The following is a 15,761-nucleotide window of genomic DNA, read 5'->3' as shown; positions in this document are numbered from 1 at the left end:
GCGTAACCTAGCTTGCTGACTGATTTTCAAACTTCTTTGTCAGTAGCTATATCACTAGCCATTTCCTCCAGCACAGACTACCAAAGCTTCAAGCTGCAGTCTTCTCAAAAAGCTTTGTCTGTGCCACACCCCTTGTAATTTGAACAGCACAATGATGTTGAGCTAAGCAGCAACCCTGCTTATAGTGTTTGCTGTTATTCCCCTCTAGCGCCAGGGCATATACACTTCCATGGAAAGAAGAGAATATAGTCAAAAAATGTGAAATTAAACCGCTATATTTAGAAGCATTATCTCTGGCTTGTGAAATTCGGTCCAGGATTAGAATCATGTATGTACTGTACTATAGGTGTACCAGTCCAGTGAGCTGTACTCATCTTAAATGCCATATGTTGTGATTCCCAGAGTGATCCAGCTTAATCCAAGCTTATCCACATAATGCTGAAATGAGCCTTATTTCTGACATTATCCTCCACAGGAAATATCCTCTTGCAGATGTGTGTAGCCAGACTTTTATCTCTCCTAATGATATGAGTGAGCTGTGCTGGAGAGATATTAGGAAATAGTTAAGAAGTCAGGGCACTGTGCCTATTTCCACCTGCTTCACCAGGCAAAGATCAAACTGTCAATATTGATTTCACATAGTTCAGACAAAGCAGCACAGCGGAGCTCAGTGAAGGACAGATGGGAGACCGTAGCAGGCACAGATCTTTTTCATTAAGCAGTGAATGGCGAGCCCGGCTTCAGAGGTGTGTGGTCCATTTCTTGTGGGGATGTTTGGCCTGGAATACAAACTGAGCTAAATTACAGGTAGCGCTAGCTGACAGACATATGTCCACCCTTCAGTCTCCGCTGACGCTGGCCTACAGCTAGACTGCAGACTGATTTGTGTATGGACATGCCTTCTTAGCTAGGCTTGTGCGAAGGTGGTAGGAGTATAAGGGCAAGGAGAGGTACCAAGGGACCTGGTTGCCTTGGGGAGAAACAAGAACAATGTGATGAGCAAATCCAATCTTTTGAGCTGCTTTTTTTTATCTCGACCAGGGTCAACTAAAGTACATACAGGTGAGTGGAAGGGGGGGGGGGGGTATGGGCAGGGCTGTGGGGTCGTGGAGTCGGAGTCGTGGAGTCGGGCAATTTTGGGTGCCTGGAGTTGGAGTCGGGAAAAAATGCACCGACTCCGGCTCCGACTCCTAATGAATTTGTAACTGTAATTAAAATAGAAAATATGATAAAATGTTCTATTTCTCAGATAATAGTCATTAAAAATAATGTATATATACAGTAATAGCTGTGCTTAGTCCACAAAAATGAAATAAACCAATCAAAATTAGTTACTTGTGCTGCTTCAATAAAGCAGTCCCCGTATTTTTAAGGTCAGATATACATATCTGATTGTGACTGTATATATGATGTGTACACAGGAATCTCTTATATATACTAAATAACATCTATGCTGTAAGAATAAAGCCTGATGTGTAGCTATGTCACTAATAGAGATGGTCAACGAGATCGAAATAATTCTGCATTGATGCTGATTTATGCAAATGTATGCACTCCCTTTGCTGATGAAATCAAATAATTTGATATGTTGTTAAAATTTGGTTTGGTGACTACAAATTAAAGGGTAACTGAGACGGATGAAAAGTAAAGTTTTATACATACCTGGGGCTTCCTCCAGCCCCCTTCAGGCTAATCAGTCCCTCGCTGTCCTCCACCACCCGGATCTTCTGCTATGAGTCCTGGTAATTCAGCCAGTCAGCGCTGTCCGGCCGCATACCGCTCCCACAGCCAGGAACATTCTGCACCTGCGCAATAGTGCTGCACAGGTGTAGTATGCTCCTGGCGGCGGAGTGTGTGCATGCGCACTACGCCCGACTGGCTCAAGTACCTGGACTCATAGCAGAAGATCCAGGTGGTGGAGGAGGACAACGAGGGACTGATTATCCTGAAGGCGGCTGGAGGAAGCCCCAGGTATGTATAAAACTTTAATTTCATCTGTCTCAGGTTTACTTTGTTACACAGTAGTACTATACTCTACATATGCACTCCCCACAGAGCTGCAGGGAATCCACTGAGAATGCTGTGCACATTGAACACAGAGGAGTCTGTTTACAATCTTCTCATTCCCCTGCAGAGTACCTGCACATCATTCTTACATGTACCCACAGTCACATTGCCTAGGGCCTGATAGATGTTCTTTGTTCCGGTTTGTACCTTTTACAAGGATTCTTACCAAGGACTAGTTTTAGTCTAAAGGGAATAAATATAGTAGTCTACATATCCTTCTCACTTCAGTTGTCTTGTAAAATTCCTAAGCGTTGGCAGTTAAGAGACGAATTTCATGTTACATACTTTTAATCAACAAAATTGTAATATGCAAATTAGAGGAGTCGAGGAGTCCGACTCCACAGCCCTGGGTATGGGACCATGAATATTCCAGTTCTTTAAGTGGATCCGAGATAAACTTTTACTCATTGCATAATTGTGTTCCTTTCATATAGTTTATAGGGCATTCCTCAAGCCAAATACTTTTTTGTTTTGTTTTAATACTCTAATTCCCTAAAAACTAAACTAGCTTCACCCACAGCTCCTGTTGTGCCTTAGCACTGTAGCAAGGGCTTATGGGAGCTTAATCTGGGCAGGAGGAGGAGGAGGTTACTAGCCATTGATTTCAGAGGCAGAGGGGCGGAGGGAGGAGGAGAGGGGACTGAATTTACACACAGGCAAGCTGATAGCATCTCCAGCCCACAGCCTGTGACAATGTGACAAACAGAACGTGGCTGCCCTCATTGTATCACAGGAATAAATAATCATAAACTTTCGAACTGCTTGCAGCTAGATATGCTGTGTATACTATCTAAACTTTAGACAAGATATATAGACAAGTTACTTGTTATAATTCGTTTTTCATCTTGGATCCGCTTTAAGGGCCGAGGTTGTCACATATTTTTGGTATAGCTCAAATGAATTGATGGGACTGAATCAGGAAAGATGTGGTAGATCATGTAGAACACATTTCTCCATTTCTCAGTATTTCCTAAACACTGGTATGGATATGGCCATGGTATGGATAAGGAATGGAGCTCGACATCCCTGTATTATTATGATATCATGTATGTCAGGTTTCCATCTGCTTAATGTATGATTCTTGTAACTGTAACATGGGATGCGGTCTGTTTTGAAAATTTGTCATTTGGTGTAAATTATGGGTATTTACAAACTACAAAGGTTTGTGGACCTTAAGTTCACAGGAAGGAAGGAAGACGGAAGGAAGGAAGACGCCGGGCGGATCGCCCAAACTCAGTCTCATCATGCGAACGACAGTCTGTACACACGCCTGATTTGACGGGTGAACGACAGGACGTTCAAATGACCCGTCGTTCGCAAAAATCAGACGTGTGTATGGGCCTTAAGACCTCAATCTGCTAAAAAGAAGTTAGTCATGCAATAGAGGTCTTAATCCTGCATGCATAGGTGCACAGCTGCTGGCAAGCAGAGCTACACAGTGGGCTTTTGAACAGGAAAAATGTAACTCTAGAGGTTATAGTAATATTTAACACTGAACATGACTGCTTTGAGAATTTAGACTGTTTATGTACTTGTAACTAAGAGTGCTTAAGTGACTTAACTACTTTTGGACCGCGCTAATTGAAACCTATGCCCTGTTTTGGTGGGCTCCTGGCTGGCAGGGCGTAGATTTCAACTAGCCGCTGCTGCGTGCATCTCCATTTCCGTCGCTCCCTGCCGATCACGCCACTCAAACCCGACGTTCTCGCCACAGCTCGCAGGCTCTACCTGTCTCTATGATGGCAGAGCCATGTGAGTTGTTCAGGAGCCGATTCCCTTGGCTCTTGGCCGTGTCTATTAATGTAAGCCACTCCAATTGGCTTACATTGATAGACACGGTCAGGAGCCAATGAAAGCGGCTCCTGACCGGCTCACATATGTCCTGAGGATCCCGGCGAGTGGCGATGATGGTGGTTGCGCCGGGTATGAGCGGCAATTCGTCAGGATTCCGTCATTCTTGTACCAGCGGTCTATGTACTGCTTCTATTGCCAGTACTGTTGTACACTATGGCCTCAATTCTCTAAGCTTTATCAAACACTTTATCAAATGTTTGATAATTTACCTCATGAGTAAAATCTAATTTTAAATTCGCTAAGGTGTTATAGATGTATTAAACATTTTATCGATAAAACATTCGATAAATCTGTAACACCTTAGTCAATTCAAAATTAGATTTTAATCATGGGGTAAATTATCAAACGTTCGATAAAATGTTTGATAAAGCTTAGTGAATTGAGGCCTATGAGTAAGCTACAAGTACATAGCTACTCATAATTTGCAAATTAAATTAGACAGCGCTGCTTGCAGCAGAGGGAGGGTTAACTTACCCATGCCACCAACTTAGCCAATGCTCTCCTTTCACGTTTCACGTTGCGTTCCACGTCACTGCTTCCTCCTCCAACCCAGAAGAGGGAAGCATGGAAGTAATGTGGAATGCGAGTGGAGGACAGCGGCTTAGTTGACGGTATGGGTAATTTAACCCCACATCTGCCGCGGGCAGCACTGTCTAGTTTAAATTTCGATTACAAGTAACTATGTACTCGTTGCTACTAGTAGCGCACAACACTAAGTGCCACAGCAGAAACGACTCAGCAGCAGGCTTCTTTACAGTGTTTTATAGACAATATTAGTGCTTGAATTAGGGATCATGAATGTATAGAGTCAGTTTAGCCATATAGTGACCATAAGGAAAGTTTCAGCCAAAGTACTCGGGCAGAGAGCAACACAGACTGATAAGCACAGTGTGACAGCTTATACTGTTTATATTGGGGCTGACACAAGTACCGGTAAATACAAATAAATACAAGTAAATTGTGGTAATTACACTACCACTTTAATGCACAACTAAGCATACCTGATATTGAATTGCAGGGTTAGTTTTGGGTTTAGTTGCAAATAAACATACAGGTATATACAAAATACTTACTTCCCGTAAATGAAACCCGACATCTTCCCTTGGCTCATGGCCCTTGCCCAGGTGCAAACTCCTGCACTTAAAAAACAGTGCTTGACCCTGGAGCAGCTTCTAGTTCAGTGCTTTGTCACTGTGAGCATGCTCTGAGCTGGTATGCATGCTGTTGTTGGGAGTGAGTTTGGAAGGGGCGTAGACTAAGTGAGAAATTGGTGGACCTGGTAAGGATGCTGTGTGGACTGCTTCTTTTTCCTCTTCCATAATTGACGGGCCACCCAGTCCAATAGTGAAATCATTTTGGGGTACTCGGTAGGGAGCTGAAAAGTACAGAGCGTGCTGTGAGCCATGTCACAGCACTTTGAATATTGCTTTGTGTGTATTTTAATTTGGTGGAACTTGCTTCAGGGGTACTTTAAGCTTTGATGATGATGTATTTAATAATTCATGCCACTTATCAGTTTTGCACCTGTCCCTTCATTGCATTTATTATTTAGTCTGTCTAGGTACAGAAGCCCGTATACTGGCTTTGCATACTGCTGTCCTGGGCTCATTCTTGACCTCTTCATAAAGGCCAAGTAACTTTTTTATTAAACTTCCTTCTTCACCCCACCTCCAGTAATGCAAGCTATGCTGAAAGCTGCTTACATACTGTCACAGGAGCCCTAGTGACTGACCGCACTTAGCCTTCTAAACATTGCCAGCGCACAGATCGTGCGAACTCTGGTCGCAGTCAATGCGCAGGAACCGTTAAGAATTAGCCGCAGACAACTCAGAAGGGAGCCCGTGAGACACGGGTAATTACACCGTACACACGATTCCACGGTATCTGCCACCACCACTGGTATGGGCCAGTGGACCCGATTTACTGACTGACTAGTCCTGCGAATAAAACTGTTAAACACATGGTATTCTGTCTAGCCAACAACAAACAAACAGTAGCGTATCTTCAGAGACCCGGGATCAGTTCTGTGTGTGCTGATAAGCAGGGTAGCGGAACAGTGAATGACTTGGAGGAAGTCTTTTATTCACAGCAATATAAATAATTAATATATACAGACAATTATTAAAATCAACAATTATTAAAACAGTAATAGCCAGTATAAAATATAAAAGAAGGGAGAAAAATACTCAATTCCTGGAAAGATGTCCTTTTTGTGGGAAAAATCAGAGTTCTGGGTTTCAATCAGAGTTCAGACCAGGTGGATGCCAGCATATCCTCAAGCTGGCACCGATGAGTTCAAGATGTTTTCAGGGTGGAGGACACTGAGTTTGGGTCCTCTGCCATTCTTATGCCCCTGATTCAGTAGGAGGGAGTGAGGGCGGGGAGCCACACACCCCCTTAGAAGATGAGATGAGCCCTCCCCTTGTCCTGGGGACCAGAAATCATATCTACCCATATATGGGCTCTATCTCACAGAACCGTACAGGTCAGGGCAGATTTATTAACATTTTCAGGTCTGTCTCAATTTACCCAGCGCCCTGATACCAGACATGAGGGGTGGGACCCCTGTGGTATCATCAGGGCACTTTCAAACTACCTAACTGGCAGTCCTTACCGCAGAATGTTCTGAAACTTCCTCAGAACCAGCATCGGGACTCATGCTACACTTCCCCCACGTTTGGCGAAGCTGCCATCTCAGGAACCCCAGAAATATGACAGATCTGGGAAGTTATGGATTATGCTATGAGACTCAGGTTATTCAGGATGTGTTCTAGCTGCTAACAGCTGACTTCCCTTTGATCTTTACCAGAGAGCAAGGTGTCAAGACCTCCCGAGGATTCGTAGCCTGCCTGGCTGCACCTAGGCATCCTGATCACCCTTTGGTTAATTAACATCTACATGAGATCAGCTAGGTGTCACCTGGTTCCCAGAACAAAAAGGGGAATTGTGCCTTCCACAGGAATATGTCCAAGCTAATTAACACCTCCCCCCCAGGCTTTCACTTCAGCTAAGACAGATCCCCCAGCTGTTCCTAGGCAGAGGGATACTACACATCAAATCTTGGTTCTATTGATCTAAAGCGCAATCGATGCAGGGAATCTAGTGCGATCGTTCTTTTCTTCACGGGCGGTTCCAGGACGCGCCTGCGGCCCCGCAACCGTCCGTGACACATACTTTAACATTTTGTTTCCTGTCGGAATTGGGACTCAGTACCTTGGGCAACAGTTCAGAGCCTGATGCTCCGGAGGCTAGCAATGCATTCTATTGCTATGAAGGGGCGAGGAGGGCCGATGGCTCAGTGTATGACGGAGCGCCACAGAGCAAGTGGGGTGAGTAGGAGAACAATGTCTCCTTCAGCCTGCTCTGCTAGGCGGATCCCTAAGCGACACATCGAGGGAAGTGGAGGTCCTCTATATGCATGCGAGATTCTCAGCAGAGGTGGCCCCAACCAAATGCGACTCCTTTTTTGTAATAATTAGGTCAGTGTGAGAATAGGTAAGGGGTAGGCAATAAACACTGGTGGAGATTGCGGGGTGGGGGTGACCCGTTTAGGATTAGGTATTGTGTAAGAAGAGCATGAGGTGTAAAGGTAGCCATACATCTAGCAATGATGGGCAGATTCGACCAAGAGACAAATCTCTCTCTAATCGAATTTGATTAGAGAGAGCTCTCTTGGTTGCCCATAAACCGCAGGCCGATTCCCAATCAATTTTGGCATGAATTCTCTGCTGCTGCCCCCCCGTGTATAAATGTCCCCCCCGTGTGTGCATTTATACATTACCTGTCCTGTGTCACCCACCGCACGGTGCTCATCCGTCTTCGGAATCCTGTGCTCTTCTATTAGCTGTATACACAGTGCCGGAGTATAGCAGTTGGCGCGTGTATGATGTCACATACTGCTTATGAAAGAGCCAATTCAGAAGATGGACGGGCACAGCGAGGTGTGTGACACAGGACAGGTAATGAATAAATGCACACACTGGGGTGGTGGGGTACAGTTATACACTGGGGGAACAGCGCCGGCGGGTTCGTCACTCGTCCCAATGTCTCTTGCCGTTACCGCCACGCACCTGATCGACCATGATGGCCCAACATCTTGCAGCACGTCCAATTGATATATGCGACTAAACTCGGCCCAATATTGGTGGCATCGTCCACTGGGCATGCTCTTGGCAGCACCAATTTTTATCTGATTCGATAATAATTATCGAAATGGATGGTCGATCGTCCGCCAAATCAAGAGATGTATGGGTACCTTTTGTTTAAACATCAGTAATCTTTACTGATATACCAATAATTGTAATTAGCAACTGTCTCTGGTGGAATATCTGTAATTTTATTATTATTCCATTAGCGGCTTTACCCAGCACCCAAATTACTGCAACACTCTTTTTAAACATACGCCATCACAGTGCATGTGGGGTTATCAATAAGTGGGGCGGCCCTTAATCAAACCATTTACTTTAATAACAATACGTTTTGGCTGGAGTTGTATTCCCAATGAGAGCAGGAACATTTTAGCTTGGCTGAATGTTCCTAATTCTGCTGTACAAAGGGGAAGGTTAAGCTGTGTGCACATTCTGTCATTGCCAGCTTTTCACTGGGGAAATAATCAGACAAGAGTCTTTATTTGAACAAGTTATCCTTAAAGGACATTAATACCATATCAAAGTGCTATAGCTAAAAATTAGACAGTCGCAAGAGTGCGCTGCAACCAGGTTTTGGCAGACCTATTATCAATCCATAAATAATGTTTAGCGCACATCCACAATAAGTCTTTTCAAAATTTATGTGTAGACTTCCTTTGCTTCAGTTATGTGTGATATAATCCTCCACCATAGACACCCGATAGCATACAGACTCACCAGATAATTTGGCCACTGACAGACTGGCCAAATGTACACATATCCAGGAAGCCTAGGAGCCTCAGGATCCTGGTACCATCATCACAGGTGGACGATATTGGACTGCAGAGAGATTTCCCACAGTGTGGTGTCTTGCAGCACAATACCTCAAAGAAATGCTTCTCACAGCGTGATACAATAAAACCAGTAAAATCTTTATATTAAAATTTCACTCATGTTTTTGCGTGCGTATGAGTGCATAGAGTTTTTTTTCCCACGGGCTCTCCCCCATTGCCCTGCTGGGCTAGGCAGGACCATGACTCCCCACCGACCGTTCCGCCTCAATGTGCGCCTCCGCTCTCCTTGTACTGCTGGCTGCTGCCTGGGGGAGAACCGTGAGGAAGACTGACAATCCATGAATGAGCTCTATTACCCGGCACTTCCTCATTCCTCCCTAGTGATCTTCTGGCCACCCTCCCCACGTCCCCTAATTACAGGGTACTGTGTGCAGAGGTGGTGGAAGAACAATCTCACCTGATATGGGCTGGGCACACTGCCCCCAGAACTCTCCATCTCTTCCAAATGCGATGGAAGACATGGGGAGTTGTGGTCCAAGTTTTATAGTGTCCTCTATACAGTTTCCATGTTAGTAATGCCACGTGTATAGTGCCACCCTGTGTAGTAACCCCCCTTATAGTGTCTCCCAATAGGGCGTTCCTATATGATGTCCTCTATATGATATACAGTGGAGGAAATAATTATTTGACCCCTCACTGATTTTGTAAGTTTGTCCAATGACAAAGAAATGAAGTCTCAGAACAGTATCATGTCAATGGTAGGTTTATTTTAACAGTGGCAGATAGCACATCAAAAGGAAAATCGAAAAAATAACCTTAAATAAAAGATAGCAACTGATTTGCATTTCATTGAGTGAAATAAGTTTTTGAATCCCTACCAACCATTAAGAGTTCTAGCTCCCACAGAGTGGTTAGACACTTCTACTCAATTAGTCACCCTCATTAAGGACACCTGTCTTAACTAGTCACCTGTATAAAAGACACCTGTCCACAGAATCAATCAATCAAGCAGACTCCAAACTCTCCAACATGGGAAAGACCAAAGAGCTGTCCAAGGATGTCAGAGACAAAATTGTAGATCTGCACAAGGCTGGAATGGGCTACAAAACCATTAGCAAGAAGCTGGGAGAGAAGGTGACAACTGTTGGTGCGATTGTTCGAAAATGGAAGGAGCACAAAATGACCATCCATCGACCTCGCTTTGGGGCTCCACGCAAGATCTCACCTCGTGGGGTGTCAATGGTTCTGAGAAAGGTGAAAAAGCATCCTAGAACTACACGGGAGGAGTTAGTGAATGACCTCAAATTAGCAGGGACCACAGTCACCAAGAAAACCATTGGAAACACATTACACCGCAATGGATTAAAATCCTGCAGGGCGGGGGGCATGGCCAGCAGCCGAGGAAGATGGACGCGTGCTAGCCTTGTCCTGCACCTCCCGGCCGCATTAGATCCCAGCACGCCTACAGCAGACCTGCCCCAGCCGGCTCACCCGAACGGCAAAGCTCCCTAGCCCTCTCAGAACACGAATGGGCGGGCGCCGCACCGGCAAACGGAACGGAGGAGACGCATCTCAGCCTCCCTCCGCAAACAGCACTCCGCCCAAGATGGCGTCCGGGCAGCAGCAGCGCGCCGAGTCTCCAGCCCATGCTTCTGACAACAATAGCAGTGTCGCCTCGAGTCAATCGGTGGACCGCAGAAAGAAGCTCACTACCGCAGCTAAATGTACCGGGGGCACAACTGCATGGGACAGGGCTCTATTGGAGCAGTTTGAGGCAATCCTGCAGCGCAGATTAGATGAGGCCTCCACACATATCACACCCCAACTAAAGAGGGAGATCAGAGAGCTGGGAAAACGTACTAATGATCTTGAGCAAAGGATGGATAAAACCACAGTAGTTCTGGATGCACATGAAAAAGATATAGAAGCAGTACAAGCAGATGTACAGTTCTCGCATCTAAAAATGGAGGACTTTTAAAACAGGGCCCGGCGCTGCAACCTCAGGATCCGCGGGATCCCGGAAACAGTGACTGACCTCCAATCTACAGTTACTGCTCTCTTTCAGGAGCTGAACCCGTCTATACCTATTGACAGATTGGAGTTTGACCGCATTCACAGGGCCCTCACCCCACTTAAAGAGAAGGGTCCTCCCCGTGATGTGATAGTGAAGTCTACTTTCTATAATACGAAAGAGGCCCTCCTGAAGGCAGCCCGTGATAAGGCCGATCTCGTATTCCAAGGCTACAGCTACCAGCTCTTTGCAGACCTGGCCCCAGCCACAATCCAGCGCAGACGAGCAATGAAGCCTTTCCTACAAATACTGCTGGCACATAAGGTGAAATACAAATGGGGATTCCCCTTTAAACTGATGTTTACATATCAAAACAAGCATATCACTGCTGCTTCACCTGAGGAAGCTCAACGAAAGTTTGAACTGTTACAGCTCAGCTTACCTGCTGGATCCCCTGCCCACAGTCAACATTCTAGCCGCTTTAAACCTCTCTGGGAAACGGTTAAATCTCGCCACACTACATCTAGACGAGGTGCGACTTCACCCTCTCCTTCTAGAATGTCTGACCCAGGATGACTGTTTTACTTTTTCCTGCGAGATTGTCAATTTGATCGTATTCCTTTTTCTTCATCTCAGTTTAAATATACCAGTTCATAAGTATTCTTGGAAAACAGCGGACTTGCTGCTTACTTAATCTTGCCACTGACTCTAGACCAGAGGCATGATATATAGAAGCCTGATCCCACGGATAACTCAGGAACTGTACAGAAACACCAGAAGGGACATTGCCTGCCCATTATTTTTCCTGTCGATCCCCCTGGTTAAAAAGTACCACCTTAACATGTCTTTTAGCTCCTGATTAACCTTTTCTTTCCCTCAGGTGATGTTGGATCCGGATCTATATACACATTGTCCGTTGTATTTTACATTTTAGGTTGGAGCCTGTTCTGTTTTTTGTAGGCGTTTAAACTACGATATCTTTCTGTTTTAACAAACTATGCGGCTGGGGGAGGTCGCCGACCCCCTGCCATGTTTTTGGCCTTACTCTCAGCATTGCTGAGCGTGCTTTTGACTTTCCCTGCGCTCTTAAAGCGCAGGGCCAGTCACTCTCAGGTATCCTCAGGCCTCCCTCTGTTTGGCCTCCAACTAGAGGGACGCCTTCATCAAACTCTTCTTCTCTACTCTTACCTAGTTTCTCATCCTTTGTTTCTTCAACTCTCTCTATTTCTTTACTGTCCTCTGGGGCCCCCTTTCTTCCTCTGGTATGATATCAATATGGTTATAGAGTCATTTATCTGGTACAATGGCAACGCATAATGATATAGGAGGTTTAACAATAATTTCACATAATGTGCAAGGTTTCAATGCTCCACAGAAAAGAGCCAAGGCATTCCGTTATTACAAGTCCTGTAAGGTGGACATTGTCTGCCTACAGGAAACCAGATTCTCAGTGTCTTCCCACCCCTCTTTTCTCAGTTATCATTACCCACTGACCTATAGTTCTCGGGCGCGTGATTTGTATAATCCAAATCTCCGACCCAACCGGGAGATATGTGCTGTTGGTAGGGACCCTGGGAGATGTCCCCTTGACATTAGTGTCATATTATGCACCTAATAGATTCCAGGAACGGTTTCTTTCTCACCTGGTCCAGGTTATCAATAGTCATAAAGTGGGCACTCTCATATTGTGCGGGGATACCAACTCAGTACTAGATGAAAAGCTGGACAGGTCTAAACCAACACCCCAGACTACCTCACCCCAGGCCCCTGGAGCCCCATGTCCATCGGTCATATATTCTTTATTTCATTCTCAAAACCTACATGATGCCTGGAGAGAGGTAAACCCCACCACGCGAGATTATACATTTTATTCCAACCCCCACGGCAGCTTTTGCAGGATAGACCACTTGTTCCTGTCTCAACAACTACTCCCAAATATAGTTAAATCCAAAATATTAGCAGTCCCTTGGTCAGACCATAGCCCCCTGCTTACACAACTTTCCTCCCTGGTTCCCAGGAAATCTAGTTTCAAGTGGCGAATGAACGATTCACTGCTCTCTGATCCAACAACTTTAGATAAAATTCACTCCTATTTGGAGGAATATTTGGACGAGAACGGTGAATCTGTTTCTTCTCCTGTGATCCTTTGGGAAGCACTGAAAGTGACAGTACGCGGCCGCATAATAGGCCTAGCCTCACACATTAAAAAACAACGCCAGAAAGAGTTCGCGGAGCTGACAACCAAGTTTGAAGCAGCAGAAGCAGCCTGGAAAAAGACCCCTTCCACTCAATTGAAGCAAGAAAGGGATGCGCTTCGGGTGCAGCTAGATTCCGAATTGACTGATGCAGCCGAAAAATGCCTTAGGTGGCAACGGAACAGATACTACAGATGGGCTAATAAGCCTCATACATTGCTAGCCAATAAACTGAAAAATAGGATCTATAGACCCCCTACAACAATGGTCCGCTTACCTACAGGTCAAACTACCTCAGACCCACTCAAAATCACTGATAGCTTCCATAACTTCTTAAGCAAGCTGTACGCACAGACGCATCCTCCCTCACCTTCAGACATTAAATCCTTTTTAGACTCGGTCCCACTCCCACAAATTCCTACGGACTCTATAGAATCCCTTAATGGAGATATAACATTAGACGAAATACTGGAAGCCATTAAAACAATAAAAACTTATATAACCCCAGGGCCTGATGGCTTCTCTGGCTTATTCTACAAAAAAATTTGCTACAGCACTGGGACCTCTCCTAGTCTCACTTTTTAATGCCTATAAGAGAGGACAGACCCCTCATACTAGTTCCCTACAAGCCAACATAGCAATGCTTCCTAAGACGGAGCAGGAGCCTCTAGATCTCCAACAATTCAGACCTATATCCCTGCTGAATATAGACAATAAATTACTGGGAAAGGTTCTGGCTACCCGAATAAATACGTTTTTAGCAAACATAATCCATAAAGACCAAACCGGTTTTGTACCAGGGCGCCAGGCCTCTGATGCTACGTTACGAGCACTCCAAGTATTTGAGTTATTACACTCCAGGAAAATAGAGGGTATGTGTCTCTCCCTTGATATTTACAAGGCCTTCGACACAGTCTCTTGGGAATATTTATTTGCAGTGTTGAATAAGTGGGTGCTAGATGGCTCTTTCTCTTCTTGGGTAAGAATTTTGTATTCCAATCCCTCAGCCAGCATTCATTATGCAGGTCAAACCTCTCCCCTCTTTCAGATAAATAGAGGTACTAGACAAGGGTGCCCGTTGTCCCCTATCCTTTTCATCATGGCCATGGAGCCCTTGGCAACTGCCATCCGACAGAACAATGGAATTTCAGGGGTAGAATTGAAAGGTATCCACCACAAACTCAACCTATTTGCGGATGATTTATTAATATTTATCACTAAACCAGAATCCTCTCTCCCAGAACTTATGTCCTTATTAGCCAGATTCTCCAAGGTCTCAGGGCTCCAGGTCAACACCGCCAAATCTAAACTCCTCAATATCACCCTATCTCCCAGCACAAGTGAATCTTTAAAAACTCAGTTCCCCTTCTTATGGTCAGATACTTTTATTGATTACCTGGGAATAAAACTGACGGCCTCTCATCAAGCATTATTTCGACACAACTATTACCCTTTAGCAAAATCAATCACCCATTCCTTGGCACAATGGTCTTCATATAATCTCTCCTGGTTGGGTCGGATAAATTCCATAAAAATGACGCTCCTTCCTAAGATCCTCTACTATTTCAGGTTGTTACCGACCCACGTCCCTCCTCACTTTCTCAGGATGCTACAGAGCAAATTAAACAGTTTCATTTGGAATAAGTCCCGCCCCAGAGTTCCTAAGGCGACACTTTATGCGCATAGGAGGGATGGAGGCCTGGGGGTTCCCAATCTTGCCAACTATTACCGAGCAGCACAGCTGAATCCCACGTGGACTCTATTTGACATCCCGACAGCTGCTCCCCAATCGATCCAAACCCCTGTCTGGCTTCCCAAGAAGCTTCGCCCCAAGAATCTAAGCGTAATTATGCAACACTGGCTAACAGTCTGGGACACGGTACGCTATTCTTCAGGTTTGATGTCACCCACTTTACCATTGGTATCCTTCATAGACAACCCGCTATTTACTCCAGCACACGACAACCCTAGGAGTTTTAAATGGTGGAGGGTTCGGGGATTGGAGCAAGTTAAAGCTCTGACCTATAGCTCAGGCATATTGACCTGGGATAATCTCAGCGAAAAATACCAAATTCCGGCAACAGAAAGATTTCGTTACATGCAATTAAGCCACTGGCTGAAATCTTTACTTTCACCCCAGACACAATTTCCTCTTGCTATGACCAGATTTGAGAGATATTGCGCTTCAGATCCTTTTGCCAAGGGAGCAATATCGGTAATATATGCTTTACTTAATGATCCACCCCAATCCTTCCGCCATGGATATGTGCAAAGATGGGAATCTGATCTGGGTAGTACAAAAACTAAAGAGGAGTGGGGAAACATATGGGACATAACTCCTAAACTCTCTCTTAATCTAGCACTGGTCGAATCAGCCTATAAAGTGATGCTACGATGGTACTGGGTACCCTCCAGACTCCGACATCTCTCCCAATCTAACACTGGTAACTGTTTTCGAGGCTGTGATACTAAAGGTGACATGTTACACACCTTTTGGCAATGCCCCATGCTCTCAAGGTTCTGGTCTCGGGTGTACAGATTGCTCAGATCACTATTCAACAAATCAATTGCTAAAGATCCATGGTCTGCTCTTTTGCACTCCAGACTAGAAACACTTAATAAACCTCAAAACATTCTGGCTAACTTTATTTTCATGGCAGCTTCTCAAGTAATAGCACGAGCATGGAGGACCCAGTTTGTTTCATTTGAGGAA

At 45.1% G+C, this 15,761-nt stretch overlaps 1 protein-coding gene across 3 annotated transcripts in view; it reads left to right on the top strand.

Moving 5' to 3' along the window:
- Positions 1–15,761, top strand: part of DAGLA (diacylglycerol lipase alpha) — a 153,824-nt gene that overhangs the window by 49,642 nt on the left and 88,421 nt on the right. Inside the window, exon 1 of one of the 3 annotated variants that reach the window (XM_068260429.1) lies at positions 692–746. The exons of the other annotated variants lie outside the window; for them this stretch is intronic. The gene's annotated coding sequence lies outside the window, so the exon portion shown is untranslated. Of the gene's footprint in view, positions 1–691; positions 747–15,761 lie in introns of those variants that run through there. 3 annotated transcript variants of the gene reach the window in all.

Source organism: Hyperolius riggenbachi, chromosome 11, assembly GCF_040937935.1.
Source record: "Hyperolius riggenbachi isolate aHypRig1 chromosome 11, aHypRig1.pri, whole genome shotgun sequence".
In the NCBI taxonomy this organism is placed as follows: Eukaryota; Metazoa; Chordata; class Amphibia; order Anura; family Hyperoliidae; genus Hyperolius; species Hyperolius riggenbachi.
This window is presented reverse-complemented; position numbering and strand designations above follow the sequence as displayed.